The sequence below is a fragment of the Archocentrus centrarchus genome, chromosome 13, assembly GCF_007364275.1.
Source record: "Archocentrus centrarchus isolate MPI-CPG fArcCen1 chromosome 13, fArcCen1, whole genome shotgun sequence".
Taxonomy (NCBI): domain Eukaryota; kingdom Metazoa; phylum Chordata; class Actinopteri; order Cichliformes; family Cichlidae; genus Archocentrus; species Archocentrus centrarchus.
In genome coordinates this window covers 20,258,010-20,274,401 of record NC_044358.1, presented here as the reverse complement: position 1 = coordinate 20,274,401, position 16,392 = coordinate 20,258,010, and the positions used below count along the sequence as shown (strand labels likewise).

Genomic DNA, 16,392 nt, shown 5'->3' with positions numbered 1-16,392 from the left:
CCAAATCATTTGGAACTTATTAAGTGTGCTTGGACCAGAATGTGCTGTAGGCTCATCAGCCATATGTTAGGCCACCGATTAGACGAGAACCACGCTGAGAGAAACACTACCCCTCAAGTCAAACACGAGGGTGCATCTGCTTTTCTTATACCTTCAAGTCTCTTTATTGTATATTTAATTGAAAAGGACGGCTGATTTAAAGCGTCACTGTTTGCCAACACGTTACCTGCTTTGAAAGGCAGTACAGCAACTGCTACAATGTATCAGTGTATTTTTATCCACATTTTGTCAGTTTTACTTTCCAACATTTTTCCGCCTAAAATATAGTGGAAAAGAATGGACAGTAAGAAAAGTGTGATATATGTTTCAAAGTGTCGTTGCTGGATTCCAACACAGTATATGATGATTACAGCTGAGCCACCAGCATACCACAAACACCTAATAGGTTTGAGGGATGTTTGCAGCCATGGCAACACAACAAATAAAACCAATGTGTCTTATCAACAAGCCTACAAAGGAAGGGAAACTAAAAAAGATGAGCCACAAAGCCACACGAGTGAGAAAAGCAAATGGCATTGTCAACAGGATTGTGATTGGGGGAGTTTCAGGAAGGAAAATCTACTCAAAGCTATAACTTTTCACATTATTCCAATATGACTTCTGTAGTTTTTCAAGTAGACTAAAAAAATATCTTTATTTGGCCACGTCATCAATGCCAGTGAATTATGTGAATGTCAGCATTTTAACCTCTGCAATTTCTTCAATGTATGATTTTAAACTGAATGACGGGAGCACTGGTGGTTATTTTAGTGGTTATTTGTTATGATTACATGGAAAAGCACTGAAGGCCATAAAATGCAGTGGATTTCACTGTCTAATATGATAAAGTCAGTTCCAACAGAGCTGCACAAGTGACAGCCAGCTGCCAAGCGTCTCACTAGCTCAGCTGTCTAATCTCAAAACTACTGACATGTCAAGAATTCAAAGACTTTCACAGCAGTAAAGATATTCATGAGGAATTCTATAATTTCATGATTGAAATTGACCCTTAAAGTTTGTCATGCACTCAGTATTCCAGATGAAGACATGCTCCTCTAAAATCTTCTCGTTAATGTGACGCATTATGTTTTTAGACATACAGACAATGAAAACAAACAAACATTTACTCAGTATATGCTCATTAACACGTATAGCCAACCACATGACCAGCATTAGAATAGAAGAGAAAAAAGATTTACGTGACACTGGCTGTGCAAAAACTGGTTTTCCTATTTCAGAAGCCGCTGCTCAGCTGGGATTTTCACACACAACCGTCACAAGGTGACGATGGAATGGTGTATGAAAGAGAAAAGAATACACAATGAGCCAAAGAATGACCAGACTGGTTGGAGCAGATAGAAAGACAACAGTAACTCAAAAATTCAGCCAACGTATCCAGAGGAGCCTCTGTGATCGCACAGTACATCAAACCTTCGAGCAGATGGTCTTCAGCCGCAGAACACTACACTGGGTACCATAACTGTCACCTAAACACTAAGCAAGACTACAGAAGGTAGAATAGAAGCAAAACAAAATTGGACTGTGAAAAAAAAAAAGAAGAAAAAAAGAAATGTGATTCAATATTCAGATGGTAAGTTCAGAATCTGGTATATACTACATTCACATCTACACTTTGGGCCCCTTAATGCAATGCTAGGATGGTACCAAAGCCCTGTATTAAACAGCTACAGAGCTACATTATATAAGACCAGGGTAATGATAAGCTCTAACATTGTTCTGTTATTGATACCAGAAATATTAAGGTAACAGTTTTCCTATTTAGTATTTCGAAGTGAATGGTATCTCACAGATTAAGACATCTGAAGGAAATATTTTCTAATGGGTACTAGCATTCCTGTCACAAAGCTCACATTATCACAGACTCAGTTTCAATATCGTCTTTGAGAAGTGCTTTTTCAGCACCTTGCTGAATCTACACCACAAAGAATTGAGGCATTTCTAAAGGGAAAAGGGACACAAGAAACTTCAAATAAAAAGTGTACAATGAGTATATATTTACTTTATGATGTAATCCTGTTTTGATCCCCTATTTAAACAATAGCGTCAGGAAAAATGCCTGTGTAGCCTAAATACAGTCAAGTTAAGATACAATAGAAGTGCTTAACTGCTGAAAGTCTTATCACCGTCACTCAATCGACTTTTCCTCCTTAACCGTGGATCAAAGGGGTATCCATCTGCTATTACTGAGCGAATGCCATGCGCTCCTTCAGTTTGAGGATTTCTCAGACGTTATCTCCTTTTCCTGAAATGGAGCTTTATTTCCTCTGAGACATGCACTAAGCACAAAGCAGCACCCAATCATCCAGCCAAACAAACAAAGTATAAAACAAGAGGAAAGGGCATTTTCGATTTCCACATTTGTCATATTAATATGCAGCATGTCAGCAATTAGAAGAGGTACTGTATTTGTGTCATATACGGATAATTTATCTGAGGAATGGAAGGTGACAGAAGCCAAGCTGAGCCGATAATTGTTGCTGACGTTCCTTTTTTAGCTTAACCACAAAAACCTTCACAAATTTGCCCAGGATGTTTAATAATTAGATATACCAATATTACCTGGTTGAGACAATGCTTTTATCAAGATTAATGATCTCTGTGAAGTTATGAAAACTAGAGAGACAGATATTAAGTGTTGCAGTGCTATTTTAGGTTATATCTGTGATGATTAAGACTACAATAAGAATCATATATAATATGGAATAAGGACTTGAGCCAATGCAATGATAGAGATTTGGTATAAAAACAGAGATTTTAAACCTATTTGCAAAGTTTCACAGTTTAACAGTAGATATTTTTATAGCTTCACCATATAAATTATATGCTATATATTTTTAAAACGTTAGTCTTTAAATAATAAGTAAAAATTTTCCGGCAACAAATATGCAACTCTGCATTAGAAAGATTTGCTTCATTTGTGTTAGTAACTTCATTTAGAACAAAACGATTAACGAAGTTGATCAACTGAAACACTAGCTGACTAGATGCAACTCTTAAATCCGAGTGTGACTTTTGGATACGCATTTTATAAGGTGTGACTGTTTACAACATAGGCGAGGGATATAATGATCGCCTAAACAATTATATGCAAATTCTCTAACAAAGTCAAAAACTGTTTGTCTTTACAGAATGTCAGAATGTTAAGCTAAGTACTTTCAACTAAAGACTCATCACTGTAGACTTCTAGAAATCGATAAGTTATTTTGTGTTTTCTTTATTTTTCATGCTTTTATGTTTTTTTTCTTTTTTGTTGTCCTGCTGGAAAATACAATTTCTCTTGAAGGACAATAAATATCTAAATCTTATGAGTAGAAGAAATTTTTTTTTGATTTTTGATGTTTCACCTTTTCGACTAAAAAAAAAAAAACTCTACATCCTTAGATGATGTCATCTGTCACTATGAGACAAAGTGTAAAGAGTAAAGAAATGACAACATAGGTTATTAAATAAAGTTTTTACTGCCACTTAAGTCTCTTAAGCAAAACCACTCACTCTGGAGAATAAGCGTTTGTAAACTTTGAAGCATGCATTCATGCAAAATGGAAACCCGAGGCTTTATGATGTTCATAAAGACTCAAGTATATATAGGACATTTCTAGTATAGTATTTATTTAATATTTACTATTTATTATAGTATAGTATTTATAGTATTTAAATGTGGAAGCTAGGATGGCAGTTTTAACCATTCATCCATTCAAACATCCAGAAAAAGGGTGACACACTTTATAAATGTCCTACAGCACTGATCTTGGCCACCATAAATGGAGTCCTTTTAGTCAATAGACACCCAGCTAACAAAGACTACATCCAGTCATCATCTATCAAGTCCCACAACGGATAAAGTAGTTTGTCAAACCAATCTAATCAACTGATCTTGCTGAAGCCCGTCTAAGGGCATCATCAATAACTGCAAGCATGGATGGCTCCGAAAGACCTAAAGCACACAGCTATTGCCAGCTGGAAGATAATCACTCCTGAACATTATCACTTTCCATTACTGGGCTGGTTTGTTTAGTATTTTTGCAACATAGTATATTGATGTTATCAAACCATAAAGCTTTCATCGTGTTTCACGTCTCAGTGCCACTCACATGAACATGATATACAGCTGACCTTCTACTGGGCACTGTTTTCTCCGACACAGGTTTGGTTGGCGTGTCTCAATGCATCTTGACAGACAGACAGGCTGAGGGTTGAGACTGTGATTCAACTGCTGTTTTTCGCAGTGAAATTGGAGTTGGTGTAGTTGTTGTTTTTCCACTTCACATCTCATGTAAGTCAGTGTCACCCACCTGCCCTGAGTGGAGGCCCTTACAAATAATTCCCTGTGTCACAAAACTCTGAATTGCGAAAATGGCATGCAAATGGCCACCTCCTTCAGCTGATATGTATTATGTAAGCATGAAAAAAAAACCCACTATCAAACACTATCAACTGGCAGTGCTGTGACTTACTATGACTCCAGAGATATTAATATTTTAAGAAAGCAGTATTTGAGTGGAATATTACCATTGCCAAAGTCAGTCCCTGCACATATTTAGTGAAAGAAAATCCTGTGAGCACTTCACAGTATTCATAATTATGACAACATCATCTGGTCAGATAAAGACCCTGACCATCCCAGCTGGCCGGAAGTGTCCAACACAAAGTAAGGTGATGTGCTGGATTAACAAGATTCAACTCATTACAAATTTCAGGTTATATAGGCCACAACAGTCTCACTTCACTTACTCCAATACAGATGACTGCCTTTATATTAAAGAGAGCTGGTCTAAAAACTACTTTATGGACTCTGGAAGTTTTAATTAAAGCCATTAATCCTGATTTTCCAACCACAAAATTACTATACATCTAACTTTTTTTCTGTCACACAATGTACTGTCTCCATCTTAGTAACAATCCTAGGAAGAATACTGCATATGTGCAAACACTCCTTGCTGCTTGCCACTCACTGAAAAGCGTAGACCAACAAGCCCTCCAACTAAACCATCAAATCAATGTTATTTGTCCCTAAAGTATGAAACAACCTGAGTGTTTCTGAAGCAACATTTACAACTGTTTCCACTTTAAGTTCCCAGTAGGAGGTAGGTGGGATGAGCTGGCGCACATACACCATAGTTTTGGCTAAAAGACTGTAGTTTGAATCTTGTCTGTCACCATTTTTAACTTTTCCTTTGACTAGCTGTTTACTATTAGTTAAGTTTCATTGTTACCCATTCTGACAACTGCTTTTGTCCCACCTCCCTCCCCTTACCCCAAGTCGGCAGAGGCAGATGGCGGACCCTCACTGACCCTGGTTCTGCTGGAGGTTTCTTCCTGTTAAAAGGTAGTTTTTCCTTCTCACAGTTATCAAGTGCTTGCTCATAGGGGTTTGACTTCTTGTTGGGGTTTTCTCTGTATTACTGTACTGTCTTTACCTTACAATAAAGCACCTTCAGGTGACTGTTGTTGTGATTTGGTGCTATATAAATAAAACTGAATTGAATTGAATTTGCCCAAAAAATTGCTAGATTTGCTGTTAAGAGCATTTTTGAAGAAAAAAAAAGGTGAGCAAAGGTTAATGATAAAAGTTATTATATCCGGAGGTTATTTGAGCGGGCTGTTGTAGTGTTTTTGGGGATCACCAATGGTGAGAGTGATTGCCATTGTCATGGTGAGAGGACTGCATTCTTGCATTTGTGCAATCCCCCTAAAATTAGAAACATCCTGTCTCAGTGTGATGCTGAAAAACTAGTTCATACATTTAGTACTTCTAGGTTGGACTATTGTGATTCATTTCTATCAGGTTGTCCTAAAAACTCCTAGAAAAGCCTTTAGTTGATTCAAAATGCTGCAGCATGAGTACTGACAGGGACTAGATAGAGAGAGCATATTTCTGCCATATTGGCTTCTCTTCATTGTCTGCCTGTTAAATCCAGAATCACATTTAAAATCCTTCTCCGCACATACAAAGTGTTGAATAATCAGGCCCCATCTAGTGCCATATCACCCCAATAGAGTACTTCACTGTCAGACTGCAGGCTTACTTGTGGTTTCTAAGGTATTTAAAAGTAGTATGGGAGACAGGGCCATCAGATTTCAGGCCCCTCTTCTGTGGAACCAACTCCCAGCTTGGATTTGGGAGACAGACACTCTATTTTTAAGACTCATCTGATTGTTGGGGTTTTCTTTGTATTATTGTGGGGTCTGTACCTCACAATATAAAGCACATTGAAGCAACTGTTGCTGTGATTTGGTGCTATATAATTAAAACTGAATTGAATTAATGTGCCAATCAAGATTTTTAGCTTGTTTCTTCATTACCACATTGTTATTATTTGTAGCTTTATTCATTGTAATCAGCCTCACTATGTCAGTATCTCCACAAATAACCAACACTTAAAACAAGTACATGTATGGGAACTTGCACACAAGTGCAATTTCATGCTTGCAACACTGCAGTCTTTGAAATGAATGTATAGTTGCAGAGGCAGTACTTTCTCTCCTCTCCTAAACTTTTTTTTCCTTCAGTGGGCATGTGACTTTCTTGGTGGAAGACTGCACTATGTGTGGGCACAGTGAAGAGTGGGGCCAGTACCCATATAAAATCACACTGAACAAGTTCCTGGAACTATAGGCCAGAGGAAAACAGGTTTTTAAAAAAAACAACACAGCAACTGTTTTGACTTGTTAGCTGTTCAGCTAATATCCCTCCACATATGGTCACTAATTACAATATAATTAAAGCTAAATCAGTCACTGAATGTGAACAAGGTTCTCCTGCTGATATAGCCTACCTTCTTTCTCTACATGATGGAAGTGGGAAAATATTTCTCAGTGTGTGTGTGCATGCGTGCATTTCTCTCTCACTGGTGTGAGAGAGATGGTATTATTATTGCTGATAGGACAGGGTGATCAGATCGTTTAGCTCATCCTCCTCCTCCAAAGATATTGATAAATGGATGGTAAGGCAGGGAGAGAAATAGGCCAGACACTGACACAGAGACCTCATTTTGCTTCATAACTCAATATGAAAAGGTCAGACATTCTTCCTAAATAAACATACATGTTAATTTCTGCTATTTTTTTTAAACAAGGTGTAGGCCTACTTAAAACAAGCTAGCAAAATATTATATTGAGCTACATGGCAGTCTCAAATTCAAGTTAAAATGCGAGGATCAAGTGCTCAGAATATGAAAACATTTAAAAATAGCCAGTTTGATCATTTCCTAGAAACAATATCATTAATGTCTATATTTAAAATAACATTGAATTTAAATTAACTCCCTTTAAGTGTAGCTAGTTAAAAGTTTGGACTCCACCGTTCTAACTGTCACATTCAGATGGTTGCCAGCCATAAACCTACTCTTTAAAGTACTGTAAACAGTCTCCATTCAAGTGTAGGCCTTTCCCCGTGCTAATATTTTGCTTGTCACTGTTGCTTATTGGCCTTTCACCAAAGATCCTCCTGGCATAAATTCCACTTTAACCCCTGACACCTATAATAAGCCGACCTTCCACAACCCTTAAACACAGAGATTGTGCTGCTATAGGCTGTTATAGGCTATATTTGGCTGAAGCTGCATCGTGTTTGGCAGTAACTACTCAAAGCAAGTGTACACTTGAGCCACTTAACATGAGGCTCTGTTCCAAAAGAAATAAAGATTTTTGGGGGGTTGGTTACTCTCAGTGCCCCACTCAAGGACAGAAATGTCCTCAAAAAGGTTTTGACAGAAATCCTTTTTTGTTTCTTTGTTTTCGATTTTTTATTTTCTGAAAGGTTACTTATCATTGTCTGGAAAATGGTGAAATGACTTTGTTTTAATCATAGAACGCTGTAGAATGGAGCTAAATTTGCCAATATTATAGATATAGTCTCAAGAATCATTGGCCAAAGTTGGCCCTGCCGATATGTACAAATAAATTAAATAGGCTAACACACCAGAGTGACAGACACCATGGATAGATGGAAAGGTATGCAGACAACAGGCACATACTTTCATACACACATTTTGGGGAATCTAGAGGAATTATTAAGGTTCATACAATCATCATATGTTTTAAATTCAAGCTAAAATATGAGGACCAAATAAATAAATGGTCAAAAGAGTCCCAAATTATACTTGAAAATGTGGCAGAATGAGATAAACTCACAAGAACAAGAATGCATACTATTAAATGCTTGATTTTTGAGTGCAGTGTTGAGGCCCTTTCTGAAAACGAAATGATCAAAGGAAAAGGAGGTAGAGGATCTGTTCTCAGCGGCATAAAACAAATATGAATTGTGAATGATGCTGCAACCGCTTCAGAAATATCTTGGAAAACAACTGGGAAAAAGGGCTTTTCAGAAAGACTATTTTGCATACTGTTTGTAAAGTTTAAAATTGTACTAGTGGGATGCTAAACTCACAGTTTGATACAATGACAACAAAGCATGAATTTTCTTGTCATTATGAAATGGGGTTAGGGTCAGCTGATATTCCTTCCATCCATCGCATCCATGCATGGAAGGATGGATGTTATTTTTATTTTTTTGTTATATGAGTTGTAGCATCAGTTTCAATTTGGTGTTTCTAATTTGTCATACAGGAAGTTGTTTGTATTATTTAGCCTACACAGGACTTATTGGAGGACTGCTATTGGACTGCTTTAGTTTTAGCTTGTTAGGCATACCTAACAACTACTCCTGACAGATAAAAGCAGATAGCTATAACCATAGAAAAGACTGAGAATTGGTGCTTATTCACCCAGCAAGAGAAAAAAAAAACCTAGAGCTATATCACATAAACTACAATATGCTAATCTGTGCTACACGCAGATCACGCATTCAGTACATGCAACACATGAATGCATGCAACACGTGAAGATTTAATGCGCTACAGGCTTTAAATGGCCCACTAAACAGTCAGTTGGTCTCATGGGAAAGACTGGGTGCCTTCCAGAGGTACGAAAATCAGTTACAAGCAACAAGCACATGAGGATTACCAAAATTAAGTTGCTGAAAAGAATTCACTTTTGGAGCCAGCACAGCAGCAAATGTTCTTGTAATTAATAGGTGAATTCAGTGACCAATTTGAAAAGAAGGATGGAAACATCCACTAGCGTTGGTTTGAGGAATAGATCTCCTCAGCTCTGTCAGCAAGAAATCCTCCCTACTTAACTGTCCTTCTGCTCATGTATGTGTAATAATGTGCTGATCAAAGTGCTGTACTGCTTACTTGAAGAGAATGTAAGGCCAAATAAATAGACGACACTGCACACACACTTTATAAAGTAGCTTATAATAAATCTTTCTTTTATGCAATCCTGGCCGTTCTTTCTTAAATGCACATAAAAATTTTGAAAAAAAACCAAACAGGTATTATAAATATTTAATCTACAACCAACATAAGGGATGTATTCTACACCCATTACTCTTGAAAACAATGATCAATAATTATGTGCACCGTAATTCTGCCTCACTGTGCCTTCCATCTATTCTGCTGGGAATGCTCTCTGTATTTTAGCGTTATAAAGCTTTCAAGGGTCTCAAAGATTTAAACTGCAATAAGCTGCAGTTTTACACAAATATAGTGCACCACACCTTGAGATAGCTGCTACACTGTTATTGTTTCACAAAAAAAGCCCAAGGCAGTAAATCATCAGTTTGTGAATCATGTGTGCATATTAGATAAATATTAAATAACACATTCACCAAAGATTGCAGCTGGGTAAAACTTATTTCATGGATTCAGGCCAAATGTGCGCATGTTCTGCTGCTGCTGGTTCTTTGAGGTAAAACATTTTTCATCTCATTTAAGCAGTGCCTTTTTTTTTTGTTATGATCTCATCTAGTTATCTGCAGCAGGATTCCTGTGAAATTCTGCTTACAGACATCAAGTCTAAGAAGAGATTTAGTCAAGGTGAGCTGGATTTTTCTGCTTTTGTTTGTCAGCTATTAAAGCGCAAAATCAAGAAGTGTGACTGTAAATCTCTTAAAAGTCAGCTCAGAACGCACTTTGATTAAGTATTAAAAAAGCAAAAAGAAAAAAAAAAAAAGAAACAGCTGCATTTTCTTATTTTGCACATCATCAAACAGCACAAAGTGAACCTTATTCGGTACCCACGTCTGTCCTGGAACAGCATACAAAGATACTTTGAAAAGACAACTAGATGGAAATATGGTCAGTGACAAGATATCTTTCACAAAATCCTTGTTTTGTTGCACTGGGGTGCCGGATTATGAATGCGTCTCTATTAAAGCCAGATATTCCACCAAACTGAGAAAACAGGACGTGACGGTCGAGGCTCTTTTAACCGATCACTTCACTAGAACAGTTAATGCTTCTGTAGCGTTCCAGCCTTTAATAGGCAGCAGAACCACACATCTCCAGTGAGGCTGGTGCAGTCTGATGAAGAGCACACCATATGACTTTCTGACAAACAAATCAATAAGTGAGGAGCGAATGATCTCTCATCACAGTGGCATATTCACTAGAAGTAATTCATCTTTTTCCTAATGCCTCAGTCAAGACTGAATAGTGCATTAAAGGCACTAAATTTTGGCCAGCGCTTCTTAGTTCAGAGGAGAAAGCCTTAACAGGACTAGCAAGACCTGTGGTAGTAGGCACTACACAATAATATATTGTCCTTATGCATTATTTAATGGCACTGTGGGCATGATAGTGTTTGTGCACATTTCAAATTCTGTATGAGAGCATGTAGCTCCCTTAATTGGCTTGCTCGAGAGAACCAAAGTGAAATGCTGTTCTAGTAGAAGATATTGATCAGTACAACCAGATGCAGCTTCTGAAAGCATTATCTAAATCAATGTCACCTTCAGGTAAACAGCAGAATACTAGAAGGTGGATGCTTGCTATTACACCACAGTGGTGCTTTTTTCCTGGTTTACATAATGATATCACGTTTCTTTATTTAAATGACCGTTGAAAGGCTCTGACACACAGTGTTGAGAGCAACAGTTTAAGGCTGCCACATGTGGCAGCACAACTGCACAACACTGTTTCTTGAGGGAGACAGATGTCACCAATAATATTCTGAGTCATCAAAAGCATGGGGGAACTGGCTGGTACTATGTAGCGATGTGCTTCTTCAGTTTAGATGCCATGCGGTCTACAGCAGGTTGCATGCATTTCCCAATTGAATATTTGTGTCAGAAATTTGGCTGCTCTAGACAGGGGGAATATGCTATGCTTGGATTATAACTACTGCATACCACTGGGAGTGGCTTGACCATATTCTGCACAATACTCCTGAAAGAATTAGCTCTCTCACCACCATATGAAATATTTTATGAATCTGTATGCCTCTGCTAGAAAGCTGGGCTTCCTCAAAATGACTTTCTACTGCTTCCCTTTATACCATCACCCACTGTATCGTCAGCTTACACCCTGTTACTTCATTTTACGTTACTCGCATTATGTAGCACGAAGCAGGTCAGTCTTTAACAACCAGGTCTCCTTCTGCTCACCTGTTTCATCACTTATTTGTCTGAAACAAACACCAGCAATGTTAACAAGCACACTGCAGACACAGATTCACACTCCTTGACAATAAATGACAGCTCTCCTTATTGAGGCTTACTGCCCAGATGTGAGAAGCTAAAAGCCTTCAGGGTAAAATGAGTCTTGCAGCAATCAGGACTTCCAAAGGTTACCGAGTCAGAATACAAATGCTCTTAAGAGGCATGAAAAATGACCAAGTTCAAAACCTGAAAAGTCTATCTACTCTGACTTCTGCACTTATAAATTGTGCTTTTGAAACACCTCAGCCTGTTTTCTGCTGCTCTGCTTTTAAAGGACTTTGTTTCATCTTAATCTATTAACTTTTTGATTGTGATGTATTTCTAGTGAAACAAGCAAAGGAAAAATTCACTTAGCAAATAAGAGACAGTAGCATTTCCCAGCATGCACCAGCAGAGCCACAAGGTACACTTTGGACAGGTCAAACGTCTAAGTTACTTAAGTCACACTCACCTTCACAGAGGCAGTCTTTAAACCTTGTTTCTTTATTTTGTTTTAGACTATTTCGTCTCAAGCATGCACACAAACTCAAGACTCAGGACACTCTGAGTGAAGCAACATCAGACTGCTGCACAAAAACCTGTTGTGCATCCTCACCACGCTGCAAAATAATTCACTGTGTGCTGATGAATAAGAAGTAATATGTACAGAATATACATTACACATCTAACATAATGACCAAAAACCTCTGTTAAACATCTTACTGCAGTAGCCACTGAGTCTAATCTTTGTTTTGTTTCTTGCATTTTGCTCCTGTTGAAAGTTCAAAAGTGTCCTATGCCTCTCAGGGCCTGTATGTTATTTACCTGCATTTCCTCCTTTCAGTGCACCACTGCTTTTCTGTTACTTTGTTACTCCCTCAAATATAAAATCCAAGAACAGCTCTAGTTTAATTGCTTTAGTGCTTTGGTGGCTACTCCTTTGATCTTTGTGGCTAGTTGTAATTATGCCATTTCTTAAACCTTTTTCATGCATCTTGAGTGCTAAATAACTAGACTTGCCTTGGGTGAAACATCTATCTCATTCTTTTGACCAATAACAACTTAATTGCTATTTTTCTCTCCTCTTTACTGGTTCTTTTTCTGCATGCAGAGTCCAAACATCACGAAATATTAGTAAGAAGGTAATAAGGAGTTTTTTTCTAAGTCCCTGACTCCACTTACGTCCCTTGCGACATGCACGACATTGTCCCAAAAACCTTCGTTGCTGTTTGTTTCCCTAGATAAAATGCTATGATACTGCCATTTCTCAGTCAGCACAATGTTCTTTGATGCATCATCTATAATATCATGTGGCACTATGATACTGTGCATAACTGTGGAAAGAAATGACTAAAAATCATACCATAAGTCACTACTTATACCAATATCTTAACTCTTAGATTGATAGCTTTAGACTATCTTGGAAAAAAAAATCTTTTCAGCAAATATGTGCATTTTGAAAATGTCAAGCTGAGAACATGAGTCACTGTTAAGGGCTATTTTAATATACCTTGTATAGAGAACAAATACATGTCTGCCCTATACAGTCTTTTATACTCCTGAATACAGATCAATAGCTCATGTTTGCTCTCATTCCTGCAGTGGCTGATAACCCTCTACTGGTCCTGATTTCATAATACTAACACATGACACCAGCACTATGAGCAGCTGCTGTAACACAATGCAACAGAATGGCAAGGCAGGGAGACCTCATTAATCTAACCCCTCAGCCTGCATATAGCAACCTAGAAAGCAAAATAATAATTAAAAAAAAAAAAAACCTCTGCCCACATGCCATTGTAACTTTCTTTTTATGGCATTACCTGCTGAGATATGAATTTGTTCTGCAGCAGTTTACTGCCTGCATTAGCATTGCTGAACATGGAAGTGTTGGCAATAATGCATGATAATGATAATGACCATCCTGTCTGATTTCATTAGGCAAACACATGACAGCAAATGCTCTGAGCTTCTGCTGTAACATCCTGCAACACACTGACAAGCCCACTGACAGGACATGATCATCACCACTTACTGCAACACACACAGCTAGTAAAAAAAAGACATTTAAATACATAAGAACCCCGCTTCATGCACTGCTTATTCAAATCACAAATCCAATAACGCTCAAGGGTATCAACCCTCAAAAGAAACCTCATTAACCTCTGTGAAAAGGAGACTTCTCAAGTCCTTTATGTCAAAACTTGTATGATGTACAGATTTAGCCAAACATAATTTCAATTTGCTTTTTTCACTCAGTCAGCCAAAAACACAGGGTTAAATCTTTAATTTGAAACCTCAACAATAAGAGTGAGTCAAGCCCTTGAGATAGCTGTTTCTGCTCTTCTTACAATCAAAGCCTTACATGACAAATACAGTATGGTATTTTATTGCCTTTAGTCATCTGTCAGAATACGGTATAATTCCTTTATGACGACTGTTATTTTTTTTCCCTTTAATGTGGTTGACAAGTGTAAAGAGGTGGGTACCCTGTCATGTAGAGGCATTCATGCTAAAGGAGGGTGTATACCATAGATGCAGTTGGCAGTCAGTGGTTTCCAATAGCACTGCAAGCTGCAGTAACACTCACTGCCTGTCCTAATGTAGCTACACAGCTGTCCACTGCCTACATGTATCCCAGGGGATATCTTGGAAGGTATTGTGCAGATTAAGCAGAGCTATATCAGAGATGTTCACTTGACTTTACTGAAAGATATTGGCAATATAACCCCGCCTTAATCTAACTGATTTACAGCCTCTATACCTCCACGCAGGCATCATGAGCCCTTACTTCTCCTGCAAATCGTAACTGATGTCCTCTGAGTGATGAATAGATCTTTCAGGGACAAATGCTGACCTCTCAAACCCTGTGCAAAAATTGGGATAGCCACTCTGTTGAGTCTAATGAGTCTGAGATCATAAAGTAACTGGAAAATGATGAGAGGGGCTAAAAATTCCAGCTGCAACCATTATAGCCAGAATTCACTCACAGTGCCCATGAGATCATTAGAATGCTGCATCAGTGCTTCTGTATCCCTTCATCATTTCTAAACCTGATTAGCTGATTGGCCAAAACAAAGGTCACAGGTAGAATAATATACAATGCACACATTCTGATGAGGCCCTTAACTCATAAAAATGTATCATCTAGCCGAACGCCTTTTAAACTTCCAAGTTAACATCACAGTAATAAGTTTCCTCATGGTTCAGGCTCTGTGGCTCCATTGTAAGACGGTCCACTCTCTCAGCAATCAGTGCAATTTACTCTGATGGGAGGATTTCGGCAGCTGCTGCTAATTTATGAAAACTCTTGGTCTCTGAGTGGTGCTGATGCAGACACGCCCGGGCCATTTCCATATGCGCTTCTGTCTGTGGGAATTCAACTCTTGTGTCACTGTTTAAGCATCTTCATTGCAGTTAGGAGCCACAACACAGCCCTATGACAGAGCTGTTGTGGGGCCCGTCAGACTCAGTCTAACAGACTGTATAACAGCACTAACAACCACGTGAGGACTGGATATCTCAAGTAACATGAAGACATCTCTGCTAGACAGATATCACATTATTATATTATTATACGATATTATCCAGCAGCCTACTGTGAATAGCCTTTAAAGACTTGCATATTATGTACGCAGGATACCGTAAATGTTCTGCTGCTTAGATAGATAGATAGATAGATAGATAGATAGATAGATAGATAGTATTAGAGGCTTATTATTCTATATTTAGTTTGCACAATCTATGCCGCACATCAGAGATTTGGACACCATGTAGCTCATCACATTGCACCCACGTATGTGTCACAGCTGCAAAAGTCTAATTTACAATTTTCACCAAGTCTGAGAGACTTACCAGAAGTGGAGCTGGGACTAATATAGCAGAAGCCAAATGCTTGATCCCAGTGCACATGATTTAGCTGTCCACACACTTGTGTCACCGGATAAATTCACAACGAAACTCGGATGGTGACGAGAGTTCATTTATTCCAAATTCAGGTGTAAAACCTTCTTGTTACGCTGGTCAGGTTTGTGCTGAAAAATCCAAGGGACCCAACGAGCGACAATCTGCTGCTTAAGTGTCATCAACAAGAGACAGTCATTCCCAGTTACCTGCATCGGGATAAAAACCCCACCTAAAATCCCAGTATGATCCGATTGAGGCTCGAAGGCAGGCAGAATATAATTAGGCTGAAATCTCTAAATCCAAAAGCTCAGGAGGGTCCGAGGGTTGCGTCCGAGCCGTCTTCAAATGAGTTAAAGCGTGAGTACGTGGTCGTAGCAGGTCCCCCGCATACGGGTTTGTAACGCAGAGGAACGGTGGATTAAATTTCCAATAAATCTCACGCCTGTGATGAATTGCAGTACAGATGGTGTCGGGATGGAGAACTGCAGCATGGGGCTCTTTTTTGAAGCGATAGGTTGCACTCCTGAAAAAGCCCCTCACGGTTGAAGGTTGGCGTCAAATTCAGGTTTCAAGTCCATCAAAAACAGCGAAGGTCGAAAAACTCCCCACCAACACCTGGTTTCTATTCATTACAGCACTACGGCGCACTTATCATGCCTATTTTACTGACATTTATTTACCTTCACTATAGACGTTTGTTGTCCTAACTTCCCCTATCTGAAGCGCAATGAAGGAATCCCACCCATGCACTGATACAGTTTTTTTCCTTCCTCTTTCTCCTCCAATACTATGCGTACCCATGCGAGCAATTAGTTTTCATACACGACTTGGTCCGTCCGCTCCTTCTACAAAACAATGCGGCCGATTCCTCCGGGCGGGATGTGCCAGGAAATCTTTGCTGTGTCCCAGAGTACAGGCAACCTTTCAAAATGCGCCTCTACTCC

General features: G+C 38.6%; 1 protein-coding gene across 2 annotated transcripts in view; it reads right to left on the bottom strand.

Moving 5' to 3' along the window:
• LOC115789936 (leucine-rich repeat and fibronectin type III domain-containing protein 1) overlaps positions 1-15,792 on the bottom strand; it is a 133,927-nt gene extending 118,135 nt beyond the window's left edge. For both annotated transcript variants that reach the window (XM_030743529.1, XM_030743530.1), the window contains exon 1: positions 15,398-15,792. The gene's annotated coding sequence lies outside the window, so the exon portion shown is untranslated. The remainder of the gene's footprint in view (positions 1-15,397) is intronic.
• Positions 15,793-16,392: the final 600 nt, after the last annotated feature.